Source organism: Mustela nigripes, chromosome 12 (genome assembly GCF_022355385.1).
Source record: "Mustela nigripes isolate SB6536 chromosome 12, MUSNIG.SB6536, whole genome shotgun sequence".
In the NCBI taxonomy this organism is placed as follows: Eukaryota; Metazoa; Chordata; class Mammalia; order Carnivora; family Mustelidae; genus Mustela; species Mustela nigripes.
In genome coordinates this window covers 48246998-48262500 of record NC_081568.1, presented here as the reverse complement: position 1 = coordinate 48262500, position 15503 = coordinate 48246998, and the positions used below count along the sequence as shown (strand labels likewise).

At 39.7% G+C, this 15503-nt stretch overlaps 1 long non-coding RNA gene across 1 annotated transcript in view; it reads right to left on the bottom strand.

Annotated features, from left to right (window-relative positions):
- Positions 1 to 11746: 11746 nt before the first annotated feature.
- LOC132027812 (uncharacterized) overlaps positions 11747 to 15503 on the bottom strand; it is a 132877-nt gene continuing 129120 nt past the window's right edge. Inside the window, exon 3 of the long non-coding RNA XR_009407211.1 lies at positions 11747 to 11815. This is a non-coding gene — a long non-coding RNA (uncharacterized LOC132027812). The remainder of the gene's footprint in view (positions 11816 to 15503) is intronic.

The following is a 15503-nucleotide window of genomic DNA, read 5'->3' as shown; positions in this document are numbered from 1 at the left end:
AGAAATAGACTATAGACTTCTAAGAAGAAAAGCAAACTGAGTCCCAGAACAGTATGGTGACTGGATTTGAATCCATTAAGTGAGCTCACAACATGCTAATAAACTCCTTGGTAGCCATCTTTATACTGATCTCGGAGCCCTTTTGATAAATATTTGCTAAAGAATGGATTCTACCTCCTCCAGAAGACTATAAGTTTCATGAGAGTATCACACACCTGTTTTGCTCACTACATGTCCTCAGCTTCCAAATAGTGCCTAGCACACAGTAGGCCTTCATTAAATATTTATTGATAAACAAATCTATTAATCAATGCCTAAGTACCCTCCTGTGAAAAGCATTCATGGTGCCCACAAACATATTTCTTTTAAACATCTACTTTATGTCAACCCCCCAAACCAGGGCAGTGAACCCAAAGCAGAATAAAATTACTTCCAATAAAATGAACTGTTCCCCAGTTGCAAATTGGCTCTGGATGCCGCTGCTTCTCTCCCATTTACACTCTTTTCAGGCAGCTATTTCAGGTGATGGCATTATCATCGATGGAATTCAATAAAGCGACTGGCTTTCCCCCCCTCGACGTTTATTTTCTATAATCCGTCTTACAGCGGGAGACCATTATCCAGTCAAACAACGTTCAATTTCATCGGCATTACCGCTTCGAGGAAACATACAGAGGGTTTGCACAAACGGGTGTGTAGTAAATTTAGTCTTTTAATAGGTTCATTCTTTATTAGGTATTTATTTCGGGAGGCAAAGTCCTAATTAGATTAAGTGGAGAAAACTAAAAAGCTATGGAAACACACAGAGATTCCAGAATTAGATGGATTTGGTTTAGGTTTCCTGTTTTCCTTTTCTTTTCTTTTCTTCAGATGGCTGGAGAAATCCACACTGCAATCTCCAGCCCCTCAGATAAGAGTTTGTGAAACGAAACCCCCGTCAACATTTTGTGTGAGGAAGTCACATTTGTCTTTCTCCCACACAAAGTTATTGTGGGGCCAGAATCTAGGAGAAAGCAGCTCCCGGAGCCAATGGTGAACCCAATTTACTGTGGCAGATGAATATAACAAAGGTGGTGGTCTAGATGTTTGGCCTCAAGGCACAATTCAATTTTCAGCTGTTTCAAAGCTATTATGTCAAAGACTGTTTGCATAAACATAATGTTGCCGGGTAATCTTGGGTAGGCAGGAGTAGAGACGACTGCCCTCTACTGCCTAAAATGGAAATAGCACCGGAGGGCTCTTCAACCCTGAATAAAAGCTACAAGAAAGTCTACAGGCTCCCAAATAATGGGCCATCTCTAGAACGTTCTGAAACCTTTTTTTCTCAAGCTTTATGATCAGATGTGATTATTTCGAAGGAGAAAATGAAGTAGACTGAGGATGTGATGAGTTGATTGATGATGTGGGAACATACGAGAAAGCTATTTCCCTTCTTAGAATTTAAAAGAAAATTCCCTTCACCCTTCCATCCACCCACACATATATATTTATATTATCACACTAATATTTAATATGTTTTTTTAACATAGAAAGAAGAAACAGACAATGAGTCACAGGAAACAAATCAATACGTTTCTGAGTGGGCTAAAAATGTCACCATAAGAAAAAATGTTTCATGTTTATGAGGGCAAAAGTGGAAAAAGGATATCTTTTCAGTTTCATGTAAAATTCTAGCTCTTTCTTTGGGTTTCTTCCTTTTTTGTTCTTTCTCTTAAATAAAAACTGTGCCAAGCTCTATGTTAAGCACTTTGTACTCTCAGAGAACCATTGTCAATATTTAAATGTTTTCCCCTCCAATTACAATTAATTTTTTAGTGAAAGAGGGGATGGGCCACTTCCGGGGAAGATTTTTTAAGTAGGGCCCTATAGTGGAGAGTCCCCAGACAAAGAGAAAGGTCATGTGCAAATAGATGGAAGACATGTTCCAGAGGACACTGACGTAAACCCAAAACTGTATAGAGTCAGTCTTGAACCAAACATAGAACAGAATACTGTCCATCAGATGATGTTGGCCCCAAATGACAAAGAATTGATCCCCGACTGGGCTTTGTAAACTAATATCCCTATATCTAGAGTGGTCCTTATGAATTTTTTTATATTCTAAAATGTCCAAATCTTGTTCAAGCCAGTGAACACAGATGTTCCTTCTTTATACCAAGGTCCCCAATGAGGCCATGTATCAAAATCAGACAATATAAACACATTCATTGAGTTCACAGACTAGTAGAGTTTATAGCTCAGTGGACTTTATAGTTCAGTGAAAGAGACTGATATTCATCAGATAACACAGTCGAGGATTAATTACAAAATGAAGGACTTGTTTCTTTATAAGGAGATTTTTTTTTTAACATAGTGTTCATAGGGCATTTTTTAATAGGGTACCTAACAAGACCATCCCTATGGTGGCAAAATGTTAGTCTGTAATAATAAAAATACGTATTACTTATTGGTGTCTTTCTTCATTCCAGGCACTATATGAGGTCTTTATATTGTTTTTCTCTTAGATTCTTCAGTAAACCCCATGAGGTAAGCATACTATTACCCCATTTTACTGATGAATAAACTGAGGTTCAAAGAAGTAAAATAACTTGCCCAAGGTCAAGAGCCAATAAATGGTTCATATCACTCTAAGTTCAGGGTCAATGCCCTTCACAGCTTCCTACTTTTCTAATTATCTCAGCTAAGTATTCCAGAAAATTTAGTCAATAAGTTTAAGTTGAGAATCAACAGTGTTCACTTTAGACAGAGCTACTGTATTTATTTTCTTGAAGTTTTAATGGCAAAAAAAGAGTTACCTATTTTTAAGCAACCGGGGAATGGGAGGTTACTGCCCAGGGTAGTTAGCAAGTAAGTGCGCTTTCTGAGGCCAGACTGCTTGGATTCAAATCCCAGAACTACTAAGTACCAGCTGTGTGACCCTGGGTAAATTTCTTCATCTTCCCATATTCAGTCTCCTTACTTGTAAAATAGGAATGATAATAATAGTATCTTGTCATGGTATTGTTTGTGAGGATTAAACAGGTAATCCAATGTATCTGAAGCACCTTGAGCAGTGTCTGGCACAAAGCAAGCACTCTAGGGACGCCTGGGTGGCTCAGATGGTTAAGCCGCTGCCTTCGGCTCAGGTCATGATCCTAGGGTCCTGGAATCAAGTCCCACATTGGGCTCCTTGCTCAGCAGGGAACCTGCTTCTCTTGCTGTCTCTGCCAGTCACTCGGTCTGCATATGTGTGCTCTCACTCTCTCTCTCTCTCTCTCTCTCTGACAAATAAATAAATAAATAAAATCTTAAAAAAAAAAGTAATCACTCTATTTTCGATTCACAATGAAAACACAAGTGCTGGTCCCTTGGGTTCAAATAGGTTCTTGAAAAGATTAAATGAGATAATATTTGTAAAATGCTTAGAACAGTGCCCAGAACCAAGTAAGTACTTCTTAACTGTTCAGTGAAATCCCCTGCAGGCTGCCTGTGACTTAGAGGAAGGGGCTCAGCATCCCTTCATCCCTGTGGCAACAGTCAAAGCTTTGAGATGAGCCGCGTGTGGGTGGCCACCTAGCTGTCTGAGGCCAGGGCATTTACCAAAGGCTCTGCTCTAACTGAAGAATGGCTTTATGATGTACATTCATTTGCATTTGTTAGGGAAGTCTCAGTGTCGGGACTCTATAGAACTGCCCTACGTGGAGAACAATTAATTAATTAAATAAAGCAAGAGGTTCTTTGGTTTCTTTCTGCATTACCAGTGGTTTGCCTCACTCCCCACAAAAAAAAACAGGAATTCAGGGATTGGGTAACTTACATCTTCTCAGTTGGTATAGTAAAGGATGAGAAGGCAGAATAAAAGAGTAATTAAGGACACAGAATTGGAGTCAGGCAAAACTGGGTTCAAATTCCATGGGGCGCCTGGGTGGCTCTGTGGGTTAAAGCCTCTGCTTTCAGCTGGGGTCATGATGCCGGGGCCCTGGGATCGAGTCCCACATCAGGCTCTCTGCTCAGCAGTGAGCCTGCTTCCCCCTCTCTCTCTGCCTGCCTCTCTCTGTCAAATAAATAAATAAAATCTTTAAAAAAAAAAAAAAGTAAAACAAACAAATTCCTGCTCCATCCCTTACTCACATATGACCCTGATTGAGTATCTTACACTTTCTGAACCTGTTTTCTTATGGACAGGATGTAAATAAAAATAGTATTTTCATTATTATTTGTGAAAAGAATAAAACAGGGTAATAAAAAGTGTCAGTTATTAAAAAGATTATATAAAAATAGTAATGCCCAGTATTCATTTAGTGGGAAGTATGCCAGGGAACTTTGAGGTCATATTTATGCCTCACCAGAATCCAGCCTCAGTATTGCTCTTGGTCCCGCTATACAAATGACCTTGAGATAACTAAGTCATTTGCTGGCATATTAGATATTTTAAATCAAGTCTGATAGAATCTAGGACATAATGTTCTATAAGTGGCAGCTGTCATTTCCTTCTGTATCACTGATTCCTCAATTATTCAAACCACTAAGTATTGTTTATTTGCTTACTTCTGTGACGTCAGGTCCTGTGAGAAAAAAACCAAGCAGGATAAGGCATAATTCTTACCTTCATAAAGCTTTTAGTTTTATTGTTTAAGTTGGATATAGGCACCTGATGAGTTATTGCTCCCATTCTTTATCTTACGAGATATAACCAGAGTTCTCCAAATAAAATATTCAACTTTCCACCTCGTTTGACTTCCCCAAACCATATCTCCATTACATGAAGTTAACATTATTCACCATCAGCATATTGGTTAGGAATTCTAAAGATGATCCAATGTACTGGGGAATATGATGGTGAGAAACATATATTTACTACTATACTCAGCACAGACATCTATTATTTTTCCACCCAGTATCCATATATCCCTCTTCAAATAACAGCATCCCAGCTTTGTTCAGGAGCCCCCATCTCTAAGTCTTAGTTCATATGCTTTGGGAAGGGTTGATTCTGCTTCAGTCTCTAGGGGGCCCTCTTTGAGGGGTTGGAGGCGTAAGACTGATATTAACTCAGGCTTGGTTGATCAAAAAGCTGCATTCTCTAAGCCAAGCAAGTGACTTGGGGAATGGGCTCATAATCTAATCAGAGTCAGGGAGGCTTTTCCTGGGACTAGGGAAAGAAAGGCATCATGTTTTCCCATGGGTCTGTTAGCAGGAAAGAGAATTTGAGCCTGGAGATTCCAGAGCCATCACAAGAAGCCTGGGAATGAAGCCAACGTGGCAAGAGGCAGAGCTGAGAAATGAAGAGAGACCAAGTCCTCATGACATCAGTTGAGCCCTTGGACCATGTCACCCCTGAAGCATACCACTGGAAAGAGACAATTTTTCACTGTTCCACAAAAATTACTCCTCTCCTTAAGCCAATTTGAATTAAGTGTGTGTCACTTTCAGCCAAGTAAATTTGGACTGAGAGAGGGTTCCCTAAGTATAAATTCATTCACTGATAGTAGTAGAAGTAGGAATTGATTGTATATACTCTTCCACACTAGTCATCTTTTGAGTATAGGCAACATCCCTGTGAAATGTCTCTCCAGAGTTGAGAATGCTTTCTAAAAAACAAATTTGCATCAAAAACTAGGAATGAGACAAAGTAACCTCGCTACATCTTGACTCATTCAATGTGAAAACATAACATTAACTTTAGCACCCAGCAGGTATAAACTTCATGATGAAGTATGTAATAAGTGTGTGAAATTCAGGCTGAAAAGTTAGTTGACTTATTAATTCCCAAGCAACTGATTTGAGAAAAGCAAAGCCTAAGACTTAAAGAAGATTCCTTTTTAGGAAAGCAGACATTGTGAGTCAAAGCAGTGTGTTTTATACTCACACAATTGTCTGAGAAATTCATTTATGTGCTTTTCTTTCCTATCTTTTCCTTCTTCCTTTTCCCTGTACCCAATCAGGTACCAAGCCCTGTGCTTCCCTAAGGGAAGGTCTGTGAATATGAAACACTTTCTTCCTTGATTTCTGCTCTCAATAGCCTGTACTGGTGATGACAACCTGATGGCCCATGGACAATTTGATCTGGCCTACACAGATTAGTTCTAAAGACTTTAGCTAACATTTGACATAAAGGAGGTTGCTCCCAAAAGTCTGGATTTTCAGCTTTTCTTGAAAAATCAGAAGATCCGACAACACAGGGCACCATGAATGACAACAGCAAGCCTAAACTAAGTAGAAACCTCCCCTTTATATAGACCAAGCTGCTGACAAGCTGCTTTACTCACTTCCATTCCTATCCAGCCTCTGTGGGCATTTGAGTTTGCAATTCTTGGCCTAAACCTACTGAAGAGAATATGCCAGGAGTCTTTAATGCATAAGAAAATAGGGCTGGAGACCAGAGGTAATTCACCGGATAGAAACAAGAAGAGAAATGAATGATCTCAAGAGGAAGAAGGAGATTCCTAAACATGGAAGGAAAAGACAGAGAGGGGCACCTGGATGGCTCAGTGGGTTAAGCCTCTGCCTTCGGCTCAGGTCATGATCTCAGGGTCCTGGGATGGAGCCCCACATTGGGCTTTCTGCTCAGCAGGGAGCCTGCTTCCCCCTCTCTCTGCCTGCCTCTCTGCCGATTTGTGATCTCTCTCTCTCTCTCTGTGTCAAATAAATAAATAAAATCTTTTAAAAAAAAAAGAAAAGAAAAGACAGAGAGTGTTCTCTCAATGAGGGGAAGACACCTGAAGGCACTACCTGGTAGTGTTCTGGAAAAATAGCAATACTTTAGCAAGGAATGGCTGCGTGGTTCCCTGCTTTGACAATGATGTTCTTTTCCCACTTGTGACACAAAAGCAACAGGGCAGGAGTCACACCATGTGAGACGAGTTTATGGGAATCTCAGCAAATAAGGCACGTTGATGGCTGATGACCTGGGCCATCCCCAGGAGCTGGTCCCCAGAATTCAGCAAGACTAGATTTCTGGTCTACCAGTGAAATGGGGACTTAGGTTGTTTTAAAGAAAAGAGAAGAGCAATCTTTCTTGAGCACATGAAATTGAGAACTGCTGTAATTTCCAAGTGTTCCAGGAAGTCACAAACCTACACCCACCCTCACACGACAAAATTACTTCTCCCTTGGTTTTGTTCTGTTGTTTTGTGATTTTTTTTTCGTAATCTGGGAAGGTTTTCTCAGATGGCCATTCCTGTCTGCGCTGTTCCAATGGCTGCTATGGCCTTGGCCTACAGAGGCCTGGGTTTTATAGCATCATTAGCCCCAGCATGTTTGGAAGTTTCTCTCTGTTGCTCTGACCTGGACACCATGATCTTGAGATGGCACAGCAATCTGCACGTTCCTCACATACTGGAATAAGCCCAGAGGATAACTTTTTAGCTGCAACAGAGTTCAGCTCAGGCAAGTCTGCAAATGGGGTGAAAAGATACTTCCTGTGGTTTCTCTAGAACTGAAAGAAAAAGAATAGACTCTTTGATTGCTCAGAGGCTATATTTCCACATAGTCATTAAGAGCACCAGCTTTAAAGCCAGACAAACCAAGTTCAAACCCTGGCTCTGCCACTTACCAGCTTTATTCATTTTTTTTTTAAACTTAGGCAGCCTCAGTTTCCTCAAAATTATAGTACCCACCTCACAGTTCTGCTGGGAAGATTCAATGAGATAATGCACAGAGAGTGTCTAGTTCATCACATATTCATAGTAAGAACCCAACTAAGGGTTAGTGACTAAAATAATAATAATTATTGCTAATGGAAAACTGTCCAGACCCCCCTGGGAATTCAGAACCTGGATACTGAAACCAGCTAAACCAACATCTGCCCAGTGATTTCATCCACAGAATATACATTAAAGAAAACATAGCATACAGCATCAGTACCTGGTCATTCCAGCCTCTGCCAAATCCAATATAAAGACTTATTTGCCCCTCACTGTCCTTAGGGAAGAACCAGAGCTCCCCTGTGCTCAATACATGTAAGGCATATAAGAAAAAAATTTCACAAGGCCTGTTGTTGGCTATTCCAGGGAACACAAAGAAACCAAAGTCAGCCAGCAGGGTCTAATGGTCAGGGCCAATGCCATTAGATAAAACCGTGAAAAATATCAAGGTGCTGTTCAGTTCCTTGTTACTCTCTTTATTTGGTATCCTCCCAATGAAGCACCCAGTGCATCATAGTGCCCTTTTGATGCCCAGAGTCTCAAAGTTAGCTAAGGTTCTCTTTCAAGTACTCTCATGTACTCTCAACCTTCAGATAACACACCCCCTAGTCAAAATATGCCAAGTGGGGACACCTGGGCGGCTCAGTGGGTTAAGCCTCTGCCTTCGGCTCAGGTCATGATCTCGGGGTCCTGGGATCAAGCCCCGCATCGGGCTCTCTGCCCAGTGGGGAGCCTGCTTCCTCTTCTTTCTCTGCCTGCCTCTCTGCCTACTTGTGATCGCTCTCTTTCTCTCTGTGAAATAAATGAATAAAATATATATGCCAAGTGTTCCCTTCCCTTGACTCTACTCTCTTTTTACTAATCTGGAAAATTAATTCATTCTAAACTATTATGGGTAGATGGAAGTTTCCTCCATTACCACTTTTATCAAATCTGCATTTTCACCAGGCTTTTAATATCTTAAGAAGCAAGCATTAGGCCTACCACAAGAATGACTAAAACTTGGTATGGAGTAAATAGGACTGGAATTATGGTTTGGTTTTAAACAGCAAGGTACTCCATAAACATGACAAGGTCTGAGCTTTCCTGAGAGAGGCACTGTAGCACATACCATGGCAGGATGGTGAAAATACCTCAGATCTGTGCAGATAAATCTTCCCACCCCCTTCCTCGCACCCCAGTCTCCTCAGCCATGCTGAGGCCTAGGCATACCGAGACTGAAAAGAAGGTAAAGGTGGTCTAATCGGTAGATCAGTCCTAACAGCTTGGGGAGAGAATTCATGGCCCCTAGAAAATCCCACTTGTAAAATCACCTCTCTCTGGTCCTCGCATAACATAATAAACATCTATGAAAAGAAACAGGGGAATTTCCTTTTGAATTAACATCTAAGCTCCTTGAACACATTTATTTCTTTATCATGTCATCTGACACTTCTTTGGCCCTTGAAATCTCAATAGAATTACCTCAAAATCCTAATTCTGTGGTGTGGGGGGAGCCCTACATCTCTCTCAGATACCTGTAATTCCTCAGACTCCCTCAGCTGCCCTTCCCTGAGTCCTGTGTCCAGGGAGTCATCTAAGTTTTCCACTGAAGGCACCCAGATGTGAACTTCAACTCCTCCTCAGGTTGCCCCCAAAATATCCAATCCCAGAGAATTAGGAGAAAACAATGACAATTTTACTAATGATCTCAGAGAAAGACAGTCTGTGGCCTCCAGTGAGCTACATTCGAAGCCACGTTGAATGACCCCTCTCTGACCAGCCACGCTTCCCATAACCTCTGTACAACTCATAACTGATGCCCAAACATTGTTATTCCCTAATCTTGCTTGGGACAGTTGTACTGCTATTGTAATTATGTAATTCAACTAAATATAAACAGATAAAATATAAGTATAAAAATACAGCTCTCACTTCTATCAAAACTGAGGCAAATGCATTGTATAGACTCGATAAAGGTTGCACTGTTAAAGGAATTACTGTCAGGTTCAATTTTTGAGAAAAAGAGTAACTACAAAAGATGGGGGATAATAGTAAACCTGGAAGGACTCTGCCCTGAGATAACATCCCAAGTTTCTTTTAAGCTGACAATCCAATTTTACAAAATAAAAACTAGAATTCACAGATGATGCATTATAGAGTGCCTGGTGCAAGAAAAGCAAGGAACTTCAATGGCAGGTGACTTGATCAGGAAACAAAGGCCTTCACTGGACATCAAATGATAAGGAGATGAACATTTGCTTTGTGTGTCTTTCACATTAAAATAAAATTTGTATAATTTTATAATTTGTATAAATGTGTTTTTAAATGATATCTTGACTTAAACTCTTTTTTAATTAACTGTACACTGCTCCTATCCTACCAGATTAGAGGACTTCTGCTAGCCTCTCTTTTTTATTTAAATCCAGTTTAATTAACATATACTGTATTATTAGTCTCAGAGGCAGAATTTAGTGATTCATCAGTTGCATACAACACCCAGTGCTCATTACTTCAAGTGCCCTACTTACCCCATCCCCACCCCCTTCTCCCCATATTTCCCCCAGCAACCCTCAGTTTGTTTTCTATAGTTAAGAGTCTCTTATGTGGGACTTCTGCTATTCTTAAAAATACACTTAGGGGGCAAATAATAAATTGTATGTTAATAACAAATAAATATATTGGGACGCCTGGGTGGCTCAGTTGGTTGGGCAGCTGCCTTCGGCTCAGGTCATGATCCCAGCGTCCTGGGATCGAGTCCCACATCGGGCTCCTTGCTCCGCAGGGAGCCTGCTTCTCCCTCTGACTCTGCCTTCCACTCTGTCTGCCTGTGCTCGCTCTCTCTCTCTCTCTCTCTGACAAATAAATAAATAAATAATCTTTAAAAAAAAAAAAAAAAAAAAAAAAAAAATAACAAATAAATATAAAAAATACACTGAAAAATTTTTAAAAACTTAGGGGCGCCTGGTTGGCTTGGTCGTTAAGCATCTGCCTTTAGCTCAGGTCATGATCCCAGGGTCCTGGGACTGAGCCCCGGCATCAGGCTCCCTGCTCCACGGGAAGCCTGCTTCTCCCTTTCTAACTCCCCCTGCTTGTCTTTCCTCTCTCACTGTGTCTCTCTCTATCAAATAAATAAATAAGATCTTTAAAAAAAAAAAAAACTTTAAAAAATAAATATATATTATACAAAGCAAGATAAATAAATAAATTTAAATTTAAAAATATACACAGTTGACAGTTTCGAAGTCCCTTCTCAGGTACTCTACCCCTAGAGTGTCCCCTACCTAGCCCTTTCTCTACCCAACACCCAGCTGCCCCTGTCATCTCAAATATTCTCCCTTCAGCAATGCAGAATAAGCCAGCACTCTATGATTCTCAAACATATCATTAGAAACACTTAACCTGGGTTTTCACTCAGCAGAAAAATAAGAATAACAGCCCACATTTATGTAGTGCTCACTACCTACCAGTCACTGCTCAAAGTTCCTTGTACTATTCACTCAACAATCCTACAAAATAGCATTTTCCAGGTAAAGGATTTGATGCACAGCAAGGTTAATTACCCAAAAGTCACCAAGCTAGTAAATAGCAGAGATTTCCTACCTAACCTGCTCTGCCCTTCTCTGTGAAAGGCAGTTTCAAAAACAGCAATAACAATGACTCCTTTTTATACAACATATTTATGTGTAGGTATACTTATATGTTTATATTTATTGAACACTTACCATGTGCCTCAGGTGCTGTACTAGTACTGAAGATAGAGCTAGACTCCATGCCTGGCCTCATGGCCCTTACAGTCTAGTCAGAGGGGCAGACACTGAGCAAGTAGTTATAAATATGACAAGCATAAGCGTGTAACAAACCACTCTTCATAGAGAGTGACAAGAAAAGCCACAACCTGGGAAGTGACATTTGCAACATATATAAGTAACAAATCTAAGCAATAAAAATAGAAAATTGGCAAAAGACATGAATGGCCATTTTACACAAAAGGAAACAATGAATGGCAATAAGCATATGAAAAGATACTCAGCCTTATATGTGTTAACAAAAAATGTTTTAACCTCAATGAGACACTATTTCACATCTACCATATAGACAAAAACTAACAACTCTGACCATACCAAGTGTTGGTGTTGATGTGGAGTAATGGGGTTTCCCATACACTGCTGGTGAGACTGTGACTTCTCTTCTTCTTCTTCTTCTGAGACCTGCAGAAGCAATCAGCATAGAGTGGAAGCTATATCTGTTCTTCAACCCAACAATTCCACTCCTAAAGGTACACCACAGGGAAACACTTGTCCTTGTATATCAAGAAGATATGTGTAAGAATGTTCATAGCACTGCTTGGAAAAAAGAAAAAAAGAAGAAGAATAAAAAGAAAACCTGAAACAACCCAAATGTCCATCAGTTATCATAAATAAATAGGTCAAAATATATTTATTCAATGGAACACTGTATAACAGTGAAAACAAAGGGCATACACATGTCTTTGAATGATTGATGATATTCTAGTTCTTAGGCTGTATGGTGAGTATGTGGTTATTTATTTATCATCACTCTCTATCCTGTCCTTGTCTGTTATATTCAGCATCTTGTGTGTATATTTCATGATATTTTCTAAAAGAGAAAAAAACTAGCAAGTGCTATAAAGAAAAAGGAGCGAGAACTAGGTAGGCATATGCTTTTTCCTATTTTCTATTTCATATCTCCCAGATTCGGATGGGTCTGGGACCTGTCTCAGTTCTTCATATGGGAAAATAATAAATATGAAAGTTCAATCAACTTGATCAATTTGGACCATCAAAACAGATCATTGTGGCCTCAAAGTGGATTTAGAAGAAAGCTTAAATTAACACCAACAGCAAGACAGAAGAAAGAGATATTAAGGAGTCAATCCCATTTACAATTGCATCCAAAACCATAAGATACCTAGGAATAAACCTAACCAAAGAGACACAGAATCTATACTCAGAAAACTATAAAGTACTCATGAAAGAAATTGAGGAAGACACAAAGAAATGGAAAAATGTTCCATGCTCCTGGATTGGAAGAATAAATATTGTGAAAATGTCTATGCTACCTAAAGCAATCTACACATTTAATGCAATTCCTATCAAAGTACCATCCATCTTTTTCAAAGAAATGGAACAAATAATTCTAAAATTTATATGGAACCAGAAAAGACCTCGAATAGCCAAAGGGATATTGAAAAAGAAAGCCAACGTTGGTGGCATCACAATTCCGGACTTCAGGCTCTATTACAAAGCTGTCATCATCAAGACAGCATGGTACTGGCACAAAAACAGACACATAGATCAATGGAACAGAATAGAGAGCCCAGAAATAGACCCTCAAATCTATGGTCAACTAATCTTCGACAAAGCAGGAAAGAATGTCCAATGGAAAAAAGACAGCCTTTTCAATAAATGGTGCTGGGAAAATTGGACAGCCACATGCAGAAAAATAAAATTGGACCATTTCCTTACACCACACACAAAAATAGACTCAAAATGGATGAAGGACCTCAATGTACGAAAGGAATCCATCAAAATCCTTGAGGAGAACACGGGCAGCAACCTCTTCGACCTCTGCCGCAGCAACATCTTCCTAGGAACAACGCAAAAGGCAAGGGAAGCAAGGGAAAAAATGAACTACTGGGATTTCATCAAGATCAAAAGCTTTTGCACAGCAAAGGAAACAGTTAACAAAATCAAAAGACAACTGACAGAATGGGAGAAGATATTTGCAAACGACATATCAGATAAAGGACTAGTGTCCAGAATCTATAAAGAACTTAGCAAACTCAACACCCAGAGAACAAATAATCCAATCAAGAAATGGGCAGAGGACATGAACAGACATTTCTGCAAAGAAGACATCCAGATGGCCAACAGACACATGAAAAAGTGCTCCATATCACTCGGCATCAGGGAAATACAAATCAAAACCACAATGAGATATCACCTCACACCAATCAGAATGGCTAAAATCAACAAGTCAGGAAATGACAGATGCTGGCGAGGATGCGGAGAAAGGGGAACCCTCCTCCACTGTTGGTGGGAATGCAAGCTGGTGCAGCCACTCTGGAAAACAGCATGGAGGTTCCTCAAAATGTTGAAAATAGAACTGCCCTATGACCCAGCAATTGCACTATTGGGTATTTACCCTAAAGATACAAATGTAGTGATCCAAAGGGGCACATGCACCCGAATGTTTATAGCAGCAATGTCCACAATAGCCAAACTATGGAAAGAACCTAGATGTCCATCAACAGATGAATGGATCAAGAAGATGTGGTATATATACACAATGGAATACTATGCAGCCATCAAAAGAAATGAAATCTTGCCATTTGCAACAACATGGATGGAACTAGAGCGTATCATGCTTAGCGAAATAAGTCAAGCAGAGAAAGACAACTATCATATGATCTCCCTGATATGAGGAAGTGGTGATGCAACATGGAGGCTTAAGTGGGTAGAAGAATAAATGAAACAAGATGGGATTGGGAGGGAGACAAACCATAAGTGACTCTTAATCTCACAAAACAAACTGAGGGTTGCCGGGGGGAGGGGGTTTGGGAGAAGGGGGTGGGATTATGGACATTGGGGAGGGTATGTGATTTGGTGAGTGCTGTGAAGTGTGTAAACCTGGTGATTCACAGACCTGTACCCCTGGGGATAAAAATATATGTTTATAGAAAGCTTAAATTAACTTAGTGGATGAAATTCAACAACATAGAGACGATCTCATCTTATGATACATAGACACAGGCACTAATCTTCCTTCTATCAATCAATGTACTAATCTCCTGAAAACTCATCTGGGGAGTGATTGGAGGTCTACAGCTCCCTCATCACCTATTTCTTGAATCTCCTCAAATGATGTTCACAGGTTTTGCCAGAGAAGAATAAGGAAAGTTGCTTCAAACTTGGACGATTTTTCAGAATCTCTATTCTTAACCAGGAATTCATGGGATAGGCTTCAAAGAGTCCAAGAAATTCCTGAAAATATATGCAAAACATAGATGAGTATTTTTAGGGAAAGAGTCCACACCACTATCATCTGAATTTCAAATGTTCTAAACAGCAACCAGACTGCTACCTTAACAGAGTAAAAAATCATGTCCATGTGACTGTCCTGATTTTAGATTAGAAGTCCTGTGTCCCAGGAAAGCCTGTAGACCTAGGATAGCTTCATCATTCTAATACAGGACTGCCAGATAAAATGCAGAATGTCCAGTTAAATTTGAATTTGCAGTTAATAATGAATAACTTTTTAGTATAAGTATGTCCTGAGAAATATGTTTTGTGTATCTGAAATTCAGACTTAACAGGCATTTGTATTTTTATCTGTAAAATCTGGCAACCCTACCCTAACAGATTATTTAGTAATAATAGTAGGAGTAGGAATAGTAGTAGCAATAGCAGTAACTAACAATTATTGAATGCTCCCATCATGTCAGTCACAGTTTCATATTCAATGCTAACCACTTCACCGGAAGTTAGGAATGATTATGCAATGTCCATTTTATGGATACAGTAATTAAGGATTAAAGAGGTGAATAGTTTAGCCATAAAAAAGAATGAAATCTTGTCATTTCCAACACGGATGGAGCTACAGAGTATAATGCTAAGTGAAATAAGTCAGTCAGAGAAAGACAAGTACCATACGATTTCACTCATATGAGGAATTTAAGAAACAAAATAAATAAACAAAGTGGAAACAAGAGAAAGAAAATGACAAAAACCAAGAAACAGACCCTGACTGTTACCAGAGGGAAGGGTAGTGGTGGATGGGGATAAAATTTGTGCGGAAACACAAAAGACCCCAAATAGCCAAAGCAACTTTGAAAAAGAAAAGCAAAGCTGGAGGCATCACAGTTCTGGACTTTAA